We start from the raw sequence: 24898 nt of genomic DNA on the forward strand, positions 1-24898 counted from the left end.
GGAAAACAAAAAAATCCAGGGTAGTTGACCACCAAGGTGATTAGAAAAGAAGGGGAAGGGAAGCAAAGCTTGTGTTCTGTGGAACTGGTGGCTCTGAGCATGGGTTAAAAGATGGTTAGACCATACACTCTGTCATGCTACACTCTGCAAACTGACTTTTCCCTTTCATATTTAAATGATGAGGGGTCAAAGAAGATATGAGATGATAGCAAGTTTGTCATGATTCAGTGAATGTGCACCCATCTTCCCTAGTTCAACCAAGGGAAATGCACTAGGCTGGTGATGAAAGTCAGCAGTCCAGGTTACGAAGTCTGGTGGGCTGGTAGGGCACTAAAAGGGGGCTTTCACTGCATTTTGCCCTGCTACCATGTCATCCTAAGACTCCAAAACAAATTGATTTATATGGTGACAAAAACTTCTCTGAACTAGCCACATCATCTGGACCTAAAATTCAGATTTCAGAGAGTTTCCCTAGGTTATACGTCTGTGTTGCCAAACAAGCCACAGATTATGAAATAACCCCTGGGCACATACACAGCAGTCACACCATAACTAATGACTAGTCTATGAGCACGTGGTATCATACATCTAGTGGGCCTTGGGGCTGAGGAGGCTGAATGCAGCAGGTCTGGACTGGCCACCACTAGCAGATGAGCTGTTTGAGGAGAGAAAGCTTTCAAAGGAACTTTCAGCAGTAAAAAAGAGGGAGGCAGTGGGCAGTGGGCAGTGTAGAGCTAGTGATGTAGAGTAGCCCCACTTGGCCCTGAGACACATTGCTGAGAGCGTGACCAATATTGCAGGAAAATATACAGACTTATACCCAGAGCACCTGAGTGCTCAGAGCGAGAAGGCCACTCTCTAGAACCCCCATGCACTCTGCTACCATCAGCCAAATTATATATTTACTAAGACTTGGGTTACTTGTTCCTCAGCCTCTTTCAGGACAATTAAACATGTCCTTATTATCAGTAAAGTAAATTAAACTGTTATATAAACATATGAAATATGAATCCAAAAAGAAAAGTTGTTTCTCTGAAAACTTGAATATTTTGAAGAGATTCAGTAAAAGTAGGCTGTTGGGCAATAGGTAAAGTGAAAAAACAATGATAAAAATCTAGATGGACATTGCACTCAGTTTGGCCCACAGGTGTCTTTAAGCTTTTGCTTCCTTTTAAAGAAATAATAATTGGAAACAGTACAGGATATATTACAGGTGTGGTTTATGCAAGAAAGATGAGATGATCAATGGACCAACATTCAAAAAGTCTTTGTATCAAAGGTTTGGTAAAAGGATGCAGTTATCCTAATTTAAAATACAAATATTATGTGTATATCTATAATATTTTTATGAGTCATCACTTTAACTACATCTTCCATTAACCACCCAACTCCCTGTCCTGATTTTAGTAGAACCATGGGTCTCTGTGGAATTTCCTCTCACATTATTTTTTGAGATCGACGGAATGATGAATTCCCATGATCATTCTCTTCAAGGTAAAGGGCAGTAGCATTTCATGAAGGAAGAACTTCTAAAGATCTTATGCAATTCAAAGCTTTAATTCCAGCCTAATCATGACCAAAAAAGGACAAGTATTCTCAGTTATCAGCTGAAAGCAGCACCACAGTAGTGTTACTGACCCTCCCGAGGGGATCCCCAACAAGGGTTCTTCTGCCTGGTGTCATTTGTGTCAATAGAAATAAGACCAAGTTTGATTCAGAAGCAAAGGAAAGTTTTATTATTTGATCAAAGAATGAAACAGTGCAAGCTCTGCAAGGGAGACAGGCTGTTGGTGGGGCTCCTTTATACAGCAAGGAGAGGGCAGAGTCTTTATGGACCCAATGCAGGTGCTGTGCAAGACATTCCAGATTGCAGTGCCTGGTGCAGTAACTTGGAGCTGGGAACTCTAATTCAATGTCTTAGGTGCAAGGGATCCTCACAGGACCACCTACAGGCAAGTAAAATTAGACTAAACACAAAAGAAGAGGTTAAGCCTTATCAGCTGGATTCCATCTTATTTTTCCTGGAACCCCAGTGGGCTGTGCCAGTGACAACAGCAACAACAAAACTCAATTTATAAAAATCCCTTATATATCAGCTTTGAAATTGAAATACTTGATCCTTTTTCTTTTTTTTCTTTTTTTTTTTTTTTTTTTTTTTTTTTTTTGTCTTTTGTCTTTTGTCTATTTAGGGCCACACTCACAGCATTATGGAGGTTCCCAGGCTAGGAGTTGAATCGGAGCTGTAGCTGCTGCCACACAGCCACAGCCACACCAGATCCGAGCCTTGTCTTTGACCCACACCACAGCTCACGGCAATGCCAGATCCCTAACCCACCGAGCAAGGGCAGGGATAGAACCTGTGTCCTCATGGATCCACTGAGTTGCGACAGGAACTCCTCTTGATAAATTTAGAAGCAGTTTCAGAGTTGTCATTCTTTCCATTTTGTTTATAAAGACATGACTATTATATATTAAATAATTTCAAATTGCCCTGTATCAGTGGCAACTATCTTTTTCTGGGAAAGGAAATATAAGACTCCTAAAGATGTTTCCAGGCAGCACCTCTCTTCTTGATGACATAGGTCTATCCTCTTGAGCTTCATTTTTTGCATAGAAGCTTATGCTCATTACAAATGATGATCTTTTCTGACCTGTCCCTGGAATAAGTCACTTTTTAAAGCTCTTCTTTTTCCTATGCTATGAGTCTTAACAAAATCAGTGGGCATCAGTTCACTTAAGTTCCTCTATGAAGCTTGTGAATGACTTTGCAGGTTGTTTTATTGTAACGAATAGAACTGAGATTTTTTTTCCCTTTTTTGTCTTTTCTAGGGCCGCATCTGTGGCATATGGAGGTTCCCAGGCTAGGTGTCTAATTGGAGCTGTAGCTGCCGGTCTACACCAGAGCCGAAGCAATGCAGGATCCAAGCTGTGTCTGCGACCTACACCACAGCTCACGGCAATGCCGGATCCTTAACCTACTGAGTGAGGCCAGGGATCAAACCCGCAACCTCATGGTTCCTAGTTGGATTCGTTAACCACTGAGTCACCACGGGAACACCCAGAACTGAGATATTTATCAACAAATAAGTTTAATATGTTTAGGCAATTTGATTTCTTCAACATGTCTTTCTCCACTGCTAAGTCTCTGACAAGAACGTCAACTCCAACCCATTCCTAATACTTTGGATGACCTGTTGGAGTCCTTCAGGTTAAGTAGGAGGCATTGATTATCTCGACTCTACCAAATGGCTTTGACCAGTGTTTCTCAAATTGAATTCTAGGACCTGGAAAGGTCAAGAGACAGTTCTGAGGTCACCACAGGAGTCAGAGGAGCAGAGACAAGGACTCCAACAAAAGGAATTATTCTCTTCTTCCCCTGTCTCTTCTGTCTCATTTTCCCTCTTTCATTCTGAAATAGCTCCTTTACTTGCAGCCCTCCTATACAGTTACATCAATCAACTGGCCTATGTACAGTGCTCAGAGGTTGAGCAAAAAAAAGGCCCCAGCCCCTAAACTCCCAAACTTGTCAAAATGTCATGTATGATTTTTGGGTCCTTGACCCTCTCCTTTTTTTTTTTTCTTTTTTTTTTTTTTTCTTTTGGCCACCTGTGGCATGCAGAAATTCTGAGATCAGGGATCGAACCTGTGCCACAGCAGTGACAATGCCAGATCGTTAACCTGCTGTACCACCAGGGAGCTCCCTTTGATTCTTTTTTATAACAGCTTTACTGAAATGTAATTCACATGTCACAGTCAATCTTTTAAGTGTACAATTCAGTGGTTTTTAGTGTATATACACTGTTCTGAAACCATCATCACTATATAACTTCAGAGCATTTTCATCACCCCAAAAAGAAACTCCAAACTCACTATCAGTCATTCCTCATAACCTCCATCCTTTCAGCTCTAGGCAACTACTAATTCTTTATCATTTGCCTTTTCTGGGTACTTCACATAAATGGGATCATACAACATGTGACCTTTTCTGGGTGTCTGGTTTATTTCACTTAGTATAATGTTTTCAAAGTTTACCCATGTTGTACCATGTATCAGTACATCATTTTTTTTAATAGCTGTTATTCCATTGTATGGATATATCACATTCTGCTTCTGCATTCATCTGCTGATGGGCATTTGGGTTGTTTCTACCTACTGACTATTGTGAATAGAGCTGCTATGAACATTTGTGTGTGTGTGTGTGTGTATGCCTGAGTTTCTAGCCTGCGGGCCAGACCCCATACTATTATGAGTCAATTTTTCCAAATACATCTCTTCCTATGAATGTGTATGCATGTGTTTGTGTATAAATATATATATGCATATATAAATGTGTATTTATGTGTGTGTATATACACATACATAACATACAAATATGCTCACACAATATACACATACATCTCATTGGGTCTGTTGCTCTGGAGAACTATAATAAAAACTGCTAAAGTTTTTTATATATTTAATATTCTCCATACTAGACCCTTATCAAATATATGCAAACAGAATCCATGTTTGGCTAAAGTGTTTCAGTTGAGTTTGTTACATGCAGTCATAAAATCCTAAATGAATCTCATAGGGGTTTCTGAGGATCAGATAAGGTAATGCATATAAAATAAACAGTGCTTAACACATAATTAATGCTGCTGTTATTATTATCATTGTTATTATTATTTTCATCACATCTGAATTCATTTAAAGAAATGAGCCCTATTCACTGGGGCTTAAAGATATTATTCATTATTCAGTAAATGCTTATGAATTCCTATTATGTATATGATACTATATGGGGTATGATGCAGAGTCAGCTCCATGGCATGCAGTCTGTGCAGTCACACTGGGCCCTGGGCCTGATTTAATGTTCTGCTATCATCATCTTAAAATTCGTATCAAGTCTTGAACAAGAGCTCTGAATTTTTATTTTGCACTGGGCCCTACACGTCATGTAGCCACTCCTGTTATTATAAATAAAAAACTCTTTTTGTTCAGAGCTCATGTTTCTAAAACTTACCATGTGTTAATTCAGAAATTCTGCTAAATATATTCTAAGACTGGGAAATAGATAGTCCCTTTTAGAAACATCTTACCAAACATGATGTAAATAGATGAAGTTTTGACATGTAACAGGTAAGCTTACATTATCTAAAACGTTCACTTATTTAGAACAGTTGAGTACTTGGTAAGTAAAATATTAATATAGTTAGCAATAGTAAGAAAAAGAAACGGCAGGCTTTTTGTGGTAGTAGTTATTAAGGGTTGGGGAGTTTATACTGTTAAGATTTTGATGAAGTAAAATTTTTGAAGTAGATATCTTCTCCTTGGTTATCTTTGGTCACACGTGGGAGCTCACTGCAAGATGCTGGATAAGTTGCTCAACCTCTCTAAATCTGTTTTTCTTTCTGTAAAATGAGGATGACATACAGATGACAAGTCTACAAAGAGGATCAGATATTTAGCATTGTATCATAAGAGGCACAACATATGTCCTTTTCCCTAAATTTTCCCTTTCAAAGACTTATTGAGCACTTACTACATGCCATGCTTTGTTCTAAGCACTGTGGACTGAGTAAGGGTCCTTGTTCTCAAGGAGATTATATTCTACCAAAGAAAGACATGATAAGCATGCTGGGAGACAAATATAATTGCTTCAGGCTGCAATAAGTGTTGAAGAGAATTAAGTGGGCAGGGGGAGTAGTGGTGCTTTAGGTAAATAAGTAGTCAGAGAAAAGTTCTCTGAGAAGGTGACATTGAGATCTGAAAGATGAAAATGAGGAAGTGAAGTAAGGATCTTGGACAAGCATATTCGTAGCAGAAGGCCTGGCAAGAACAAAGGTCCCAAGAATAAAATGAGTTTGGTTTGTGTGGAGACAGTGAGAAACCACTGTGACCAAAGCACAGGAGCCAGGGAGTGGGGTGATCTGTGATGGCTGAAGGACAGACAGGTACCAGGTCAGGTTGGGCTTTGAGGACCAAGAGCAGGAGTTCAGATCTTATTCTGGTTCAGGAAAAGGCCTTTGGACGTTTCAAGAAAGGGAAATACATAATCCGATTATGTGGAGGACTCAGATGGACTGAAAGTTGGCAAGACTGTTTGGTAGTGATCACTTATTGGGGGTATTACATTTATCCGTGAAAAGGAAGGTAGGGGCTTCGACTACGGTTGCAGTCTTAGGAGGTAATAAGAGGTTGGAGTCAGGCTATACTTTGGAAGTAGAGCTGATAGGACTTAACTGTTGGACTGAATGTAAGGGTGGAGAGTTTTTTTGTTTTTCTCTGATGAAAAAAGTTAATATTTGTTCATTATAGAAAACTTGGAAAATTGAAGAAAGTGTTCAACAGGCTACCTGTTTAATATGTAAAACTTAGCTTTTTCTTGCACAAGAAGAAATCTATTATTATTGCTACTCTTTTGACAGTTGCACCTTAGCTTATTAGAAGTTTGGGGGATTATTCAAGTTACATAAAAAAAAAAAAAAAAAAAGAGAGAGAGAGAAAAAAAAATCTTTTCCACCCTATTTAATATATAGTTTCCTAATCTTAGTTGACCTTTTCTTTTCTTTTTTTTTTTTTTGATGGTTCTTTTGTATAACATCTATAACCAAGTCTATCAATTATCATCAATAATGATCGAATAATGCACTGGAACTTTTCCTCTCGTTTCTCACTGTTTTCCTATGTATAGAGTTAGGTTTACAAGTTCTAAGCTCAGGATCATTTACTGAGTGCACCAACACGGTTCTTCATGAGAACTTTATGAGGATTTAAACTTGCACTGGCTTCATCCCTTCTATTAATATTCTAGGATCTTCTTTTGTGAATCCACTGCGGTTATATCTACCAGTTATTCTTATAAAAGAGGTAGGGAACTTGGATAAAATTACGTTTAAAATTGGCATGATCCTCCGAATAGCTTTCTCTTATTGGAGAAAGTGAAAGCCATTGGAATCTGAACTACATTGATAACATATAACCAGTAGAAATGAAAATATTGAGTTTTAAACTTGGAATACACATCTAAGGTGCTTATAAATTTATATAGTCAAATGTCTTTAATTTAAATTTCTTATTTGATTTATAATTTGGGAACTACAACACTGGGTATTTAGTGAGGCTCCAAATGTCTGGAAGAGTGGGGTGGTAGAACAAAAATATTTTTTCTTTGGCCTTCTATGACAAGTGTCATGAAGAAAAAATACATCATTAAAAAATATTTTAGGATATGTGCTTGTAATAATAATGAAGGCTTTTTTTTTTTTTTTTTTTTTTTTCTGCACCATGGCATATGGAAGTTCCCAGGCCAGGAATCGAAGCCACACCACAGAAGTGACCCAAGCCACTGCAGTGACAATGCTGGATCCTTAACTTTCTGTGCCAAAAGGGAATTCCTACCACAGGTGGTTGTATGCCCCCAGCAGCAATTGGTGTTCCTTGTCCCATTAGGCAGACATGGTGTGCCTTATACTCAGCTTAAATTGAAGATTAAAATAAAGGAAAAAATTTGTAGTAGCATGGTATATTATCAGACTTTAAGCAGCCAATTAAATTAGTCTCCTGGTACAGGCTACTTTATAAACTCATTTATCACACAAGTTAGCTTGGTCTGATCTTTCCACCCCTTCCTGAATAAGGATGGTAGCAATTTCTCAGTAGCAAAATTATTGATTTTTTTGGACAGGGCTTCTTTTCTTTTCTAGTTTGATTTTCCTTCTTTTCTGCACTTCTTTTCTTGTGTCACCTTCTGAGAGACTGGAGACCCATTTACATATTGGCAACAAAAATGCTATTTGGAAGGATATGGGAAAACTATATCTTAATGTCCAAATAAATTAGCTACACCCAAGCAGTTTATGAAGGCATTTTGCTCAATACGGAGTATTCCTCTTATTCAACAAGCAGAAGAAAGTGTTGATTATCACTCAAGCTTGGCATCCTCACTAAGCAAATGTCAATCTTTTTTTGTTGCACTATTCAACCTCATGGGCTTGCTCTAATACCTTTTCCCTGCACTTTAATGCTGATTCCTACATGTTAAATGATGATATATTTGTCACACGCAATATTGACACAGATCATTCATTGAGCTACGAATGTTTCCCTTTTTTGATAATTTTTCATGGTTCAGGCAAGGCACCTCTTTCCAGAAAATAATTAGAAGGTAATTTTAGCATTTTACTAGATTTGAGAGGTTGGGAAAAAATAACTATCTCTGCAAAAATTGCATCTGAAGTCACTCTTTCTAAAAGATAAAGGATTTCCCAGAAAAATAAAGGGAGCAGAGCTCATGGATGGAAGAGAAGTCCCATTTACTGAGTACCCATTATAAGCCAGAAACTGTACTCAGAGTTTTACATGGGCTATTTCCTTTGATACTATGAGGTGTTTCTTTTATCTACATTCTGTAGTGAAACCGAGGCTCAGAAAGCCTCATGTGATCAGCTGGTGGCTATTTGGACTGGGCTCTAACACCAAGTCCATTGGACTAAATGCTATGCTTCTTCCATTTTACTGTGCTTTGATGCTTCATTTGGCATGATCAATAGGGTCCCCACACTCTGAGGGCTGCAGCAACTCAGTGATCACAACTGGATCAGATTCAGAGTTCCCTTGACTGCTGTCTCAGCAGTGTTGATGGAGGGGCAAGAGACTCTCATCCCATGTAACTTTGATCTCTCACCCATGGTCAAAAGCAGGCAATCTCCTAGAGGGAGGCGGGGATACTGAAAACTCCCCAGGCTCTTATAGAAACAAGACGACCACTGCTTCCTATCAATGGTGATCTTTGTTTTCTCTTGATAGCTGGGATTTAGTTCTAACGAAGGACACCATTATACAGTTTCCACTGTGTTACTCACACCATTGCTGGTAGCTGCTCAGCCAACTGCACGAATTACTGGTAGGTTCAATATCCTGGTATTTTTAGACTATTATTTACAGTATTCACAAAACTGTTGGGATAGCTACTTAGGAGAAACCAACAAAGAATCATACGAGCAGTGTTCCTGTGCTTATACACATTTATAAACATTAGTGTTAAGAAACTCCTTATTGCTTGGAATTGGGTTAAAGTTCTCTAAAAATAGTCCAATATTCTCAGGCCTCCCATCAAAGGACTATAGAGTTCTAAAACAAATAAAAAATATAAGTAGACCAGGATTGCGAGGTAAGAACTGGTCTCGGGGGTTTTTTTTTTTTTCACAAAATATATTGGCATTTCTCTTACCCCAATACCTATGACTTGCCCAAGCCAAAACTGAAGTCACAGGTGCCAAAATAAAATTCCACTTGATTAATCAAGGTAATTGTTTTCCAACAATTAAGGACTTCAGAGATCCAAGGAAATCTCCAATTTTAAAACTTAGCTCTTTCTTGACTGCTAAGGTAATACCACTTTACTGAAATTTTTAGGAAATGTTCCCAGGAAAAAAGAAGAAAACTAAAATGATCTGTGATTCTATACACCTAAAGATAACCATCATTAACAATGAGTGTACATCAAGTCTTTTCTCTTTGCATTTTAAAAAGCATTGGTACACTTGTCAGAATTCTTAGCTGCAATGAACAGAAAAAGCTGTTACTCCTTTAAGAAGAAAGGAATTTACTGAAAAGATATTTGTTAGTTCAGAAATTCACAGGAAAGCCTAGAGAACCAGTCCTGAAAAAGAGTAAAAATGACAAAGGAGGGTTTTAAAAAAACAGAACCAGAGGAGATGGGATTAAGATGGCAGAATAGTAGGACTGGAGCTCAACTTCTCTCCTAAAAACAACAAAATTTACAACCAAATGCTGAACAACCTTCAACCAAATGGACTGGAAACTTTCAACAAGATATCCTACTCCAGAAGACAAAGAGGAGGCCACATCGAGAGGTGGCCATTTTGGGAAAATCTGGCTCCACCCATCAGGCTGAGAAGCCTCAGGCCAAACAACAGTCCAGGTGGGATCACAGCCCTGCCCATCAGTAAACAGGCTGCCTAAAGACCCCCCAGGCACTCCAGTGCCTCTAATCTCACCCAGAGACAAAGCCCCACCCACCAGAGGGATAGGAATCAGCACCACCTACCAGCGGACAGGCATCAGTCCCTCCCATTAGGAAGCCTACAGCAAGCCCCTATACCAACTTCAGCCACAAGGGGGGCGGATGCCAGAATTAAGAGAGGCTACAACTCTATTATCTGTAAAAAAAGTCACCAGACCAAAAACCTATAAAAATGAAAAGACAGAGAACTATAAGTCAGAGAAGGGAGAAAGAAAAAAAATCCCAGAAAAACAGCTAAGTGATTAGAAGATTCTCAGCCTCCAGGAAAAAGACTTTAGACTGTTGATGCAGAAGATGATGCAAGACATTAGAAATAAACTGGAGGCAAAGACGGATAATTTACAGGAAACACTGAGCAAAGAGATACAAAATATAAAACTTAAGCAAGAAGAGATGCAAAATACAATAACTGAAACAGAACCAGAGGCCAGATACTGCCATGGAATTATTCCAGTGAGGCTCCCACACTAAAGACTTTCACCAAAGCTGGTACTTCTAACATTGCCAGCCCAGAGGCCAATGCTGGTTCTGCTGGCCCTGACAGCCCTGCTGCCCTGGTAACTGTGTCACCTTCACTGATAGGATGGAGTTTCCATAGTCCTTGCTTCTGTGAATCGCTGGTCCCCAATTCCAAGTCTGGGTGGGTGCTTAATTGAGTCAAGGCCACATGCCTGCCCCAGCTGTCAGGGAGCAGTGACAGAAAGGCCTCTTAATTCTTTGCTTCTCTAAAGGTAGGGGGCCTTCACTGCACATGTAGAATCACATGGTGGGAAATTCCTTAAACCTGGGAAGGGAGTTTAGATACTGAGCAGCCCAAATCCCACATGATGTCTGCCACAATGAGCTCACACAGCTTGACATAGTTCTGTATCCTGCTTGCCCCCCAAACATTAAATCATGATTATTTTCCTAAAACATGAAGTTATCTTTAAAATCAAGACTTTCAGTGACTCTATAATAATAGTCTTAATTTGACCAGTAAATAGCGTACATGACATTAACAGTCCTAAATAAAGCCTGAAGAGCATGGCAGTCACAAAAGAAGAAGCATCTTGATACAGAGCTATAGGAATTACTCTTCTAGCTGCAGTTAGCACTCAGCAGGAAGAAGTTAGCCTCTTGAGCTCAAGCCTTCCTACCTTGGGACACTGTCTGAAATGACCTAGTTAACCTGAAGAAGGCAGGATGGATGGGAAAGGGAAGATTTGGGAGCTGCTTCTGCCTATACGGCGGCGGCAGGCAGGCAATAGGGGTATAGGCCAAGCCTAACAGCAAAGGAAGTCTGTATCTGACCTGGCTGTAGTCCAACCAGAAGGCTGCCAGCTTTGGGGCATAATGCTGAAGAATCCAGAAACTGTCAGGGACTGACAGTCCCAGCCCTTCATCTGAGGTCCAAAAGAGGCCTGGAGGCTGAAAATAGTAACGAGGTGAGCTTTAGTTCTTGAAGGACCCTTAAGAGATAAATCACCAAAACAAGGAGAAGAAATACAGCAGGGAGGCAGTTCTAAGACCAATGAATAGGGATGGAACAAGCCTGAGTATCAGAACTAAAGCAGACACTGAATTCCAGGCTCAATTTCCTTAAGTTGTTCCTGACCAAGATTGTGCCTGGGGAGCTTGATTGTAGGAAGGGGGTTGGCAGAATAGCTGCAGATGGAGCCCAGGGACCCCCTATGAGGACAACTTCAGGGGCCAGGAACAAGTCCGTGGGGGACAAGCTGTATTCTCTGAGGTTGTGCTTCTCTGTGTTAGGAGATCAGATGGAAAGAAAGGGCACAGGTGCTCCACATGAGGACTCTGGGAAAAACTTGCCTTCTTTCCACTGCTGTTGACTCTTCCGAGGCTGTGGAGATCTACCTCTTTTGTTCTCCCTTGGACCCTATTAAAAAGTTTCTCATTGTGCTCAATTTGTATGTGATATTCCCATTCCTATGGGTTTCTTGAAAATTCTCATACAGGTTTCAGATGCCCCAGTATAAATTACAGATATCATGGCTCAGTGACTTTGCCCTGGGGACTCTTACCTTTTACATAGTCTGCCACTTGTTGAATGTGGAAGGATCTAGCACAGCAACACACCGCCAAAACCACATATGGAGTCAGAACCCCCAGGTACAGAGTGGAGTTAACTGGAGTAGCAAGTGTCATTCTATTTCATATAACTTTGTCTTTTCATTACAAGGAATTTTAGCCACAGAACGTTATTCACAGAATGTGTCTGTGGCATGTTTTGCGCTGACTTACAAAAGCGAACACTGCATTGACCACGACGTAATTACACTTCTGCACAACTTCGTCCACGCCTGACATGTGGAGCCTGTCCTGGACTGGCTGTGAACCCTGCAAAACCATAGTACGATAAATTATCGTCATCGTGCCTCAGAAGGCTGTGTCACATTTGTCTATAACCACTGGACAGACCTAACTTAAAAATAGATGTGTTTTTACACTCTTGAAACTACTTATTTTCTTACTCTTTGTCACAGCCAGCCTAGTTTAAGCTGACGGTAAAAAGAGGTTTTGGAGGTTTTCCACCACAAGGTTATTTAAAGTTCTTTGAGCTGCCGCCAGACCTTCATTTAGCATTTTAATAAACTTCCTGGGCCAAGGAGTAATTTTCCTGTATCCTCTTTGTCCTCAGCATGAAGTAATAGTACAAAAGAGGGTCATCATTTTTAGGCCAGTCATCTGCATTAATTATAAAATTATCCTTATGAATAACCAGATATAAGTTCTGAGATAGAGAAAAGGGAAGCAGGCTTCTTTCTGTGGTTAACATTAAAAAGAGGTGGTCATAGACACATCAAGGATTTAAGAAAGTGCCAACAGAAATATTTTTCACACAGATAGTTAGAAAGGACATTAAAAGAAAACTGCACACACAGTCCAAGTTACAGCGAGATAACTAGAATTAAATTGCCTAAACATTTGCTTACTTGTGGTGTCCTTATCTGGGGCCTCTCTAAAGGCAGAAGTACCAATAGACTCCCATGTTTACATGGTGATATGGAAATCAGCCTCCAAGACAGTTGTAAGGATCCCCAGAGAATTTTTTTGAACCTGCATCTCTGGGTGCGGTGTGATGTCACTTTTCAGTGTTTCTAGGCATTGTGCCAAAACTCAGTTTCAGGAAAATAATTGCAAAAATGTTTAAATAATTTGCATGAGGTTTGTGAAAGCAAAGGAAAAGCTGCCTGCTCCATTCCCAAAGGAGATTTCAAGACACAATCAATGTTAGGCCGCAAAAACACTGTTTAGACAGAATAATTATCAGCCCTTTCCCTTCTCTTTCATTATTAAACTGAGGCCTATTCCCTCTGAGGGTTTCACCTGGCATATGGAGAGACTGTCGTTGCTAAGTTCCCTTTATGGATGTTCAAATAGGCTAAGTAAATTCAGAGTTTACTAAATTGGCTCATTCATGGACATTATTTGACATGAAGTTGCTTCTATGTCATGATTAGCTTTTTTGTTCCTATTCATGTTATAATCAAGTATGACGGAATTATATAGGATGGTTTCAATCTACATGGAGAATTCTTGAAAATGTATCCCAATACTGAGTTCATTTCATTCATTGTTGACTCCTTAAAACTGAGCTCAAAGAACCCTAAGTGACAGATTAGCAAAACAACACACAGAAGGATGCAGTGGGTGGAATCGTATTAAGACAAAAAAGTGAAGTCATGTTTAAATTGTGTTACAGCTATCAATGCCTAAATTACAGTACAGTTATTTCTTTAGGGAACCACTTAGAGTATTGTTTGAATTGAATTGAAGCTATTTTTATGGAGATTCTTGAAATGACATTTTGTGATTTAAAGAGACATGGCTACTTTTCATATTGTAGTTTATTGATTTTGATAGGTCAGGAATGAATATATTGAACGTGTGGCACTGTGAGTGTGTACACAAACACAATTTTACTCTCTCCTCTTCCACCACACTGCCTATTCGAACCCACTCCGTGGAACTAATTTTTCTCCTGCTTTGTGGTTAGCATTGACAGATAGCTAGATAGCTAGATAGCTAGTTGTATATACATGCTTAGCTAACAAAATATCTTTTGGATACTTTTAATCTAAAGAGACTTATGTCACTAATTAATGCCTAGTTCCATGTAACAGTTAAAGCTTAAAAGATTAATTTGGGAGTTCCTGTCGTGGCACAGTGGAAACGAACCTGACTAGCATCCATGAGGACACAGGTTCAATCCCTGGCCTCACTCACTGGGCTAAGGATCGGGTGTTGCTGTGAGCTGTGGTGTAGGCCCTAGCCTGGGAACCTAAATATGCCTTGGTTGTGGCCCTAAAAAAAAAAAAAAAATACAAAGATAAAGAGATTAATTTGAAGTTAAGGCCTTTTCCTACTTTGGGCTTCCAGTGGGAAACAGGGAAGTTGACTTCTCTTTTGACTTTGCCTTCTTTTCCCCGGTACTTACTAACTGTGACCCAGAGCTGGGATGTGAGTCAGGGAGAAAATAAGAGGTGAGGAAACAGGCGAAGGTTTACTTAATTGGTACATTCCTGATTTGTTGATACCCTTCAGACTTGGCAAATGTTTAGGCCTGACTTTTTCTCTCATGGACACATCTATAAATTTCTTTTGAGACTCCTACAACATTGGGTATTTCTCACCTGGAAGGTCCTTTGAAAAACAGAAAATTTTCTCCGCAAGGTGGAGAAAAATTTCTGATGCTTTCATTAGCTCTCGAGTCTTCTAGCAGAAACCTTGTACCTGTCCTTCTGGAAAGAACCTTAGAAAACTGTGGCCTGTTTTGCTCATTCATAGTTTAGTCTGGGCCACAAAACACTGACTGATCAGTTATACCATAGCTGTTTCACTCTGCATCATGGTTAAAGGCAGCCTGAAGCTTGAGCCAGTACATATTGTCTCAGGCCTGTGTCAGACATGCAATCCCCATACTAGGGAACACATAGGATACTTTCTTCGTGGTCCCCAAAGAGGTCCTCTAACGTTTGAGGTGAAGAAGAAGTATCTCCCAACGTACCTAGTTTTTAGAGCAGTAGACTCTCAGCACAATGCTCTCCAAAGACATCCTCTCTCTTTATCTCTCTAACTCCCTTTTCTTTAGGATACAGTTGGGTAGTTTTTGCTTACTCTTTTGGAAGTCCTGCTTAGAGGACTTCAAAACTCACTTTGGAATGTTTCTGTCACTGGAATCCAAGACTACTCCGAATGACTATACAGTTTGTGTCCTACATGAAGATATCGGGCTAAGGGGATAAATAAATGATGAATTTTAGCCCTTGCTCCTTTAGCAACACAGGGTGACAGAAGGAGCACTTTGCTGCGATTCACCTACCCAGTGGGGTTTCTTTTTTTGCTAATTTTCACAAAGGCACCTATTCCCTTGAGCCCTGGTTGAAACTGAGATGAGGTCCATTTAAAATCCCATTTCATTTAGATGAGTTACAGGATTAGCATTTTCTTTATATAAAAACTATCAACAGATATTGATGACACCTGTGACAACTATTCAACAGCATGTCAAAAAATTTCTAGGAGGGCAAAGGATACCCACTGTCATCCTACCACTTTTTATTAGAACAAAATATCATATTTTTAGAGTTTTTTTTCCAACAAGAGTTCCAAGATATTTCAATGAGGAAAAAAAAGTTTTTTCAATAAAAGGTGCTTAGATAACTAGATATCCACATGCAAAGAAAAATAACCCTTATCTCACATCATGTACAAAAATTAACTCAAAATGGGGTATAAACCTAAATTTAAGAGCAAAAACTAGAAAACTCATAGAAAAAACATCAGAGCAAATCTTTGAGATGTTGGATTAGGTAACTGTTCCTTAGATATGACACCAAAAGCACAAGCCACCAAAGGAAAAAAAAAAAAAAAGATCAAATGGACTTAATTAAACTTAAAAGTTTTGGCTTCAAAGGACATGAACAGGGTAGTAAAAAAACAATCCACAGAGGAGTTCCCATCATGGCTCAGGAACCATGACTAGGAACCATGAAGTTGTGGGTTTGATCCCTGGCCTTGCTCAGTGGGTTAAGGATCCGGTGTTGCTGTGAACTGTGGTGTAGGTTGCAGACGTGGCTCGGATCCCATTGTTGTGGCTCTGGTGTAGGCCAGCAGCTACAGCTCTGATTGGATCCCTAGCCTGGGAACCTCCATATGCTGAGGGAGCAACCCAAGAAATGGCAAATAGACCAAAAAAAAAAAAAAAAATTCCACAGAATGGGAGAAAATGTTAGTGGATTATAAATCTGTTAAGAATACATAAAGAACTAACAATAAAAAAAGAAAAACAAATAACCTAAACATGGACAGAAGATTTGAATAGATATTTCTCTAAGGAAGGCATTCAAATGACCAATAAACACATGGAAAGGTGCTCAACATCACTAGCCATCAAGAAATGTAATCAAAACTATAGTGAGGTACCACTTCACACTCATTAGAATAGCTAAAATAATAATAATAATAATAATAAAAACAGATAACAAGGGTTGTGAGGATGTGGAAAAACTGGAACTCTTATACACTGCTGGTGGAAATATAAAATGTACAGCCTCTTGGGAGAATAGATTGACAGTTCTTTACAAAGTCAAAGTTAACTACCTGGTCCAGAAATTTCACTTTGAGGTAAAAATACAGGAGTTGAAAACATATGTCCACACAAAAACTTGTACATGAATGTTCACAACAGCATTACTAATAATAGCCCCAAACTGGGAAAAAAAAACAAATAATCATCACATAATGAGTGGATAAACAAATGTGGCATATCCATACAATGGAGTATTATTCAGCAATAGAAAGGAATGAAGCATTGATTCATGCTACAAGATGGAAGAATCTTGAAAACATTTTGCCAAGTCAGAAAAGTCAGACATCAGAAATCACATACAATGTAAGTGCATTTATATGACATGCCCAGAATAGACAAATCCACAGAGAAAGAAAGTAGAGTAGAAGCTGCCTAGGGCAATTTTATTTTTGGATAGTTCATTGCTAATGTACAAAAAAAAAAAAAAAAAACGACAAAAAAAAAAAGGATTTTTTTACATTGACCTTGTATCCTGCAACTTTGTTGAACTTTTTTTGTTTATTAGTCTTTTAGTGGATTCTGTTGGATTTTCTGTGTATAAGAACATTTCATCTGCAGTAGAGATAGTTGTACTTTCTCCTTTTCAATCTGGATGTCTTTTATTTCTTTTGCTTGCCTGACTTCACTGGCTAGAACCTCCAGTATTACACTGAATAGAAGAGGTAAAAGCAAGCATCCTGTCTTTGTTCCTGATCACTGGGGAAAGTGTTCAGTCTTTCACCATAAAGAATGATTTTGCTATGGATTTTTTGTAGATATTCTTTTGTCAGGTTGAGGAAATTTTCTTCTATTCCAAGTTTGTTAATAATTTTAAAAAATCATGAATGTATAAAGATTTTTGTCAAATGCTTTTCTATGTATATTGAGTTGAATATGTGGTTATTGTTCTTTATTCTATTAATATGATGTGTTACGCTGAAGGATTTTCACATGTTAAACCAACCTTGTATTCCTAGGGTAAATTCCACTTGGTTATGGTGTATAGTCATTTTTTACATATTGCTGTATTTGGTTTGCTACTATTTTGTTGAGGTTTTGCATCTACATTTACAAGGCCTTTTATATTTTTAGACACTTTCTCTTAGTCAATTTGTCTGCTTACCTACCCACTATGCCTCACTGTGCAAAATTTTCCAGCTTTTATGCAACCAAACATCAATTTTTCCTCTATGGCTCCATAGTATTTTTTCCTTGCTGAGAAAGATCATTACTACTCCAAGACCATAAAATTTATTTATCTGTGTTCTTCTTTAATATGATCTTTTTTTTTTATGTTTAGAGAGTTAATCAATTGGGAATCTACCTTTATATAAGCTGTAAGGTGAAGACCCAATGACCTGTTTTTTTTTTTTTAATTCATTCAGTAATTCACCAATTTATTACAAAATTATTAAACACCTGAGAAGTGATATACACCATTTTCAGCATTGTAAATACAACTGTAAAAAAAAAAAAAAAAGACAAGGTCATATGGTTTACATGGAGAAGAGATTCAACAAAAAAGTAAACGAGTAAACAAGATAATTTCAGACAGCTAGAAGTGCTATGAAGGAAATAAAACAGGACAATGTAAGGGAGAATAACAGAGCTTTGTTAGATATTATAGTCTGGGAAAGTGCCTCTAAGATGGTACATTAACATTTTAATGATGAAGATCTAGTCATTGGAAGAGCCAAGAAAAGAATGTTCTAGTCAGAGGGCCAAACACAGGCAAAGGCTCTGAAGCAAGCTTAATGTACTCAAGGAACAGAATGATACTCCTGTGGATAGAGTGAAGTGAGTGAGATGAAGAATATTACCATAGGAGGCAGAGAATTGGGTCAGGGCTAATTCATGCAGTGACTTTCAGGCCATGTTCAAGAAGGCAGTGAAAATTATTAAACAAGAAGCAGGAGTTCTCACTGTGGTGCCGCAGGTTGAGGATATGTTGTCCGTGCAGTAGTGTGGGTTCAATTCCTGGCCCAATGCAATGGGTTAAGGATCATGCCTTGCTACGGCTGTGGCATAGGTGGCAGCTGCAGCTCAGATTGGATCCCTGGCCCAGGAATTTCCATGCCACGGGTGCAGCCATTTAAGAAAAAAATTAAATATTAAAAAAATGTTAAACAGGAGAACATCTGATCCAGCTTATATTTTTAAAGGGTCCCTTGACTACTGGGTGAAGAATGAATAGCAGTGGGGCAATTAAGTTGGAGATCAGTTAGTTAGAAGGGATGATGGTGGCTTGAACCTGGGAGGTACACACATATATGGAGAGAATTAGAAGATTTGATTTACATTTTGAAGACAGTAATAACTGACATTTATTGAACATGTAATAGGTATCAGCTACTGTTCTAATCTCTTAACAACTCATTAATCCCCACTGTTACCCTGTGAGTTAGACAATATCATTATCCTTTTTTTACATATGACAACTTGACTAAGTATAGGTGGGTTTTCCATGGTGATATAATTGAGCAATGGTGAAACCAGGATCTGAACCCAGATAGTTTGGTTCTAGGGCTCATGTTCTTAAGTATCCATTTTTACTCTCTCTTGAGCAGAACCCATTGATGTGCTGGTAGAGCGAATGTTGGAGGTTGAAGGAAAAGCAGAAATCAGAGATGACTTAGGTTTTCTGATTAAGCACCTTGGTGGACAGTGGTGTTATTTAGGAAAGCTAAAACTTAGAGATCGATGTATATGTTTGGTGGTGGTGTGGGAGAGTGGTAGTAGAAAGAGAATTACCTGTTCGGTTTAGAAATACTAAGTTTCATAACAAATAGGCAGTTTAATGCATGACCCTAGGATTTGGGAGCTAGGCAAGGGCTAGAGAAAGAAATTTCAGGCTCATCCATGGAGTTGGCATTTAAAGCCAGATTCCTGGATAAGGTAGATCTAAAAAATAAAACATTGAGGTCCATTTCAAGTTTTGGTGCACTTAGATGGAGAAATAGAAGCTAATAAATGAAACAAAAGGAACAGCCAGCAAAGTAGGGGGGAAAGCTAGTAGAGTGTGGTGTCTTGGACGCCAAGAGGCAACTATTCCAAAATATGATTTATTGGATAGTCCATGCCTTTTCCTGTTGATCGGAAATGCCACTTTTACTGTTCCCATATTTACTCAGGTTTATCTCCAGACTCTTCCACTCTACTTGTCTATTCTGCCCTAATAACAAACAAGGTGCTGAATCAATCGCTACCTTAAGCTGTAATTTTCAAAAAGTTTCTAGCTACTCTCATGTATTATTTTTTTCTGCATTTGCACTAAATGGTCATATTTCAAATTATCCCACTGGAATGTATTTGAATTTATACAATCATTTGGGGGAATATTGATATCTTCACAACAGTCAGTTCTTCTCACCAGGAAAAGTGTACACTCCTCTTCCATTCAGGTTTTTTCCTATATCCTCAGTAAAGATTTATAGTCTTCTTCCTGGAGGTTGAGCTTGCTTGCTCGTAAGTTTATTCCTAGATATTTTATGGTTCTGGTTGCTAACATATATCAGCTTCTTTTTATTGCACTCCTTAATTGATTATTGCTGGGTTTTATTAGAGTTCTTTGTTGTAGCCCACAGACACCAACACTAACCAACTTAAGCCAAAAGGGAACTGAGTGGAAGCAAATGGGGGAGTTTATTTGATTGAAGGAAGAGTGAAGGACTAGCCTCAGAATACACAGTTCTTTTTGTAATAATAAGACAAGCTACTTTAATTAGTAAATTTTATAAAACTAATAAATTTTAAATATAGTAAAGAGGTTTAAAATGGGAACATATCAATACCTTTATTGTATAAATAACTTAAAATTATAAAATATATGCACCCAAAAGATAAATGTACAAAAGGCAAAAACACTTTACAAAGTAGAAAAAAAACCCTAATAATTATATGAAAACTTATTCACTCTCATTAGCAGTAGTAGTAGAAGAAATGTCATGTAATAAGAGTACTGCTTTTTCATCTGTTAACAAATGTCTTTTATAAACTATTAATTCTGGCAAGGGTTAAGAAAAATTGTATTCTTATCCATTGCTGGTAAAATGTAAAATGCTACAAGAGGTGTTAAAAGGCTTAAAGATGTTCAGAATTATACTTTTATTGAATTAACAATTATACTTTCAGGGTTCTACCTTTTGAAAGCAATTCTAAATATAGAACATGTTTTATGTGCAGAGATGTTAGGTGCAGCTTTATTTATGAAATAGCAAAAAATAGAAACCAGCTCAAATGCAGGAAATGGTTAATGATATTATAGCACACGTCCTTTGTAGAAGATTAAATAAACTTTAAATGTGAGCTTTATAAAAGCTAAATAGTAACTAGAAGTGCTAATGTTAACATGTGAAAGGGAAAAAAACACCCAATTGTCTGGAAAGAATTACATTCTAGTGGTTATCTTTGTTTTCAAAACTAAGGTGATTTTTTCCCCTACTTCTCTGTAATTTTTCCAAATTTTCTATTCTGAGTATATTTTGCTTCTATAATATAATAAAAACATGAAAAAATTTCCAGCGGAGCCTGTGTCTACTTTGAGGTGATTGCTCTTTTAATTCCTATTTCCTAAAAGCAAGGAGCTCAGACATGAATTTCCCCATCTTTCCTGCTCCTTGTCTCTAAAGGTCGGTCTCTCTGAGCCATCTTGGATGTCTTTCCCTTTTCATGACTAACTTGTCTTCTCTGGAATCCTTCTGTCAGTTTTTTTCTCAGTCTCCAGTAGTTTCAATTTCTTCCTCTTTACTGGCTCCTTCCCCTCAAGCAACACTACACACAGGTCTTATCTTTTTTGAAACAATTATTTTCTTGGTCTGTTGATCTTCTTTTCTTTTCTTTTTGTCTTTTTAGGGCTGCACCTGCGGCATATGGAGGTTCCCAGGCTAGGGGTCGAATAGGAGCTGTGGCTGCTGGCCTAAACCACAGTTACAGTACTGCCAGATCTCAGATCCGAGCCACGTCTGTGACCTACACCACGGCTCATGGCAACTCTGGATCCTCAACCCACTGAGCGACACCAGGGATGGAACCTGCAACCTCATGGTTCCTAGTTGGATTTGTTTCCATTGTGCCACGACGGGAACTCCTTGACCTGTTGCTTTTAATGCTCACAATTCCTTTTTTCCTTTTCAACATCACACTTCTTTCTTTCATTATAATTGTGTTTTTTTTTAAATCTCCCTTCTATTCAAAATATACCAATTTTCTACTTTGTATATATTGATACAACAGAGCTAGAGTTACTCTTTTGTGCCTACATTTTCCCCAAAGTGCAATCCTAGCCCTGTGCTCCCTTCCTGGTTTGCTCTCTTCCTTTAGTCTTATTCTGTCCTGACTTTGTCTATTTCCTCCACGTACTAATTCCCTGCCCTGACCAAGATTTCAGCTTTGTATAACTCAAGGGGTGTCATGTATCTTCTAGTCTATGTGAATGCCACCCTCTGGAATTATGCAGTGACGGCCTGTGTGTCTGTATGCTGTGACTATGGTCCTGACCTCTCTCCTTAGTTGCTACCCAACATGTTAGACTGCACATCAGATATTTCCACTCAGATGTTCCATTATCACATCTAATGTGTGTGTGAAAGTGACTGCCTCACCTGACCTTCCAGACTAGTGGCTTTTCCTCACCTTTCTGCCTCTATACAGAGAAACTCCATTCAACAAATCCTCAACTCCAGATCCTAAACCCCAGGATTGTATCTTCCTTCCTAATGCCTTATTATTCATTCCAACCAACATGTCAAGCAACTGAGTTCAGTACAAACCTAAAAAGATTCTGGTCACAGTAGCCTGAGCTGGTCCTAGAGAAGATGCTCTACTGGGTATGAGGCAAGGGGATGGATATGAATTGTAGTGATGAAGAGAGTCAGAGGTCAGAACCAAGGCAGCAGTGTTGGGGGTCGGATCCAAAGTGAAAGGGACAGATGTACAAAAGCACTGAGGCAAGGAACTGTTGCTTAAGGCATCAGGAGCAAATGATAAGAACACAGAGTATAAGGCTCAGTGAAAACTCAGGCTGTGAGAGGGCTGTGGTCTGTCCCTGAAAGGTGCTTCTGATGTGGCATGAGGATTCATCCAAATGATCCTTTTAAAAATGGTTCCCCTTTCCCACTGCCACTATCTTAATCCACTGCCTCAGTGCTTTCACATCTTATTGGATCTCCCTGCTTCTAATTCCACCCCTCCTCCCATAATAGATTAATCTTCTCTATTCTTTGCTTTGAGCATCTGTCTTAGTCTACTTGGGCTGCTATAACAACACCATAGCCTGGGTGGCTTGTGAACAACAGACATTTATTTCTTAAAGTTCTGGAAGCTGTGGAGTCCAAGATTAAGGAGCCTGAAGATTTGGTTCTGGGAAGAGCCTGCTTCCTGGTTCAGAGATAGCATCCAAATGTCATATCCTGGAGCAAATAAACCCAGAAGGAATAAGGCCTGCTGAGTAGATGAGGGTGGTCTGTTTGTTCACTTGAGGATTTACTTGAGATTTGAGAAACAGCAGCATAAGAAGCTCTACCAAGTCATTCTAGATGGGGATCTGACAGGGCAAATCAAGTAAATAACCAGAAGGTTTACTGAAAGACAAGCCAGTCAGAAGAACCTCTATCCCAGAGGATACTGGTGTGTGAGCAAAAGTGGAAGGGAGAAGGGTCAGGCATTCTAATGAGGGATTTCAGGTGCCACCACTGCTGTCTCAGTTGGCTTGTACAGTCACTGCAAGATACACAGTGACCTTCAACATGAACAGCATCTAAGTTGGCATCTCCTTGTAAAGCAAGGGTCAAAAAAACAAAACAAACAAACAAACAAAAAAAAACTGGCTTTGGGCTTTTTGTGCTATTCTTTAGGCTATCCGCCCCACTCCCCAGCCCCTCCTCAAATAGCCCTTATCCACATGCTACAGGATGAATGCTCATGGAGGTCAGGATCCGAATCTTTTAAGGAATCATGAGGCATATGGAAGAAGCAGTATCATCACTGTCCAGATGATGCTTTGTTAGATGCTTCTCGTTCACCAGGTCCCTGCAGTGAAGCTGCCTGCCTTAGACATTCCTGGCCAAACTGTGGACTTGGATGGAAGCCAAGCAGCTGAGGGTGAGTCTAGGTAAGACTGAAGGTGATGTTGCTCAGGGGAAAACAGCTGGCTAATGATATTCAATTCATCTTGACTCTTTTACCTGGGTAATTTTCCATTTTTATTCAATTTCAATATCTGATATTTCAATATCTGGGATTGTTTTTGAGGTCTCAAATGATAGCTCAAAAGGTCAAGAATGCAATACCATGATGAGAAATGATGTTAGATGCATCACATGCACGATCTTATGCTTGTGAGAAAACTAGTGTATATGTATTTATATCAGACAACTATGGACATTTCAAGTCACAAAACCTTAAAAATGACAACTTGAATTTTAAAAGATCATGAAAAGAAAAAAGATCCTTACAAGGACAATTAAAGTGACTAAAACACGACGGCGGTTCTTATTGAGAGAACAGATTGAAAAGATTAAGGTTCTTCAACATGCAACGGACTTGGACTGCAGCCTATAAATCAAGAAGCAATGGGAAGGCTAGTGAAAATACCACTTTGTCCATCAGATCCTATGGTGCAGCCGCTGAGAGTGTCACTTAAAGCTTGGCAAAGCTCTTTTTCAGGACACAGAAAGGTAAGTGAAATTTTACACATTAGGTAATACACAAGAACTGTGTTATTTCATGGATTATGCAGACAATAAATATGTACACTTGATGAGAGTTTATAAACACTGATCAACAATCCATAATGGGCAGGTTAGGGATGTGTGAAAAATACTCGTGGTATAGACATCTGAGGTCATGGAGAGGGCTCAATCTGATACTTTGGGTTGGGCAGATCAAACATATGACCTATATGGCATTTCCTTCACTATTTTGAGGCACTCCTTTGTAATTCTGACATTGCATCTATCTTTTTATTCTAAAACAGAAGGGTAATTAGGAACTGGAGTGCTGTTCTCTCTCTTTTTTTAATGTAAAATAGTTTAAAATATATATACTTCTTTACGCCATTATGATGAAATGGGAGAAAGTAGGGTCATCTGCCAAGTAACTGAAAAGTTGTACTTAAAGAGAATGTGAAAATTGCCTGGTGGGAGTTTGTTTAAAAATGTGGATTCCAAGGCCCGCCTCAGTAGTCTGAAGTGAGATCCAAAATCTATATTTTTTGAGCAGTTCACAGAGAAGTCTAATGTAGTTAGTCCCAAGACCATGGTTTGAGAAACACTGAAGGAAGAGGATTTCCTTCAGCG

At 38.8% G+C, this 24898-nt stretch overlaps 1 long non-coding RNA gene across 2 annotated transcripts in view; it reads right to left on the reverse strand.

The window, feature by feature from the left end:
* LOC110259416 overlaps positions 1362–24898 on the reverse strand; it is a 49718-nt gene continuing 26181 nt past the window's right edge. Inside the window, exons 3-4 of one of the 2 annotated variants that reach the window (XR_002341795.1) lie at positions 12275–12370; positions 1362–1946 (exon numbers count right to left, since the gene is read on the reverse strand). This is a non-coding gene — a long non-coding RNA (uncharacterized LOC110259416). Of the gene's footprint in view, positions 1947–7265; positions 12371–24898 lie in introns of those variants that run through there. The other variant, XR_002341793.1, reaches the window with a different exon arrangement.

The sequence above is a fragment of the Sus scrofa genome, chromosome 2, assembly GCF_000003025.6.
Source record: "Sus scrofa isolate TJ Tabasco breed Duroc chromosome 2, Sscrofa11.1, whole genome shotgun sequence".
Classification (NCBI taxonomy): domain Eukaryota; kingdom Metazoa; phylum Chordata; class Mammalia; order Artiodactyla; family Suidae; genus Sus; species Sus scrofa.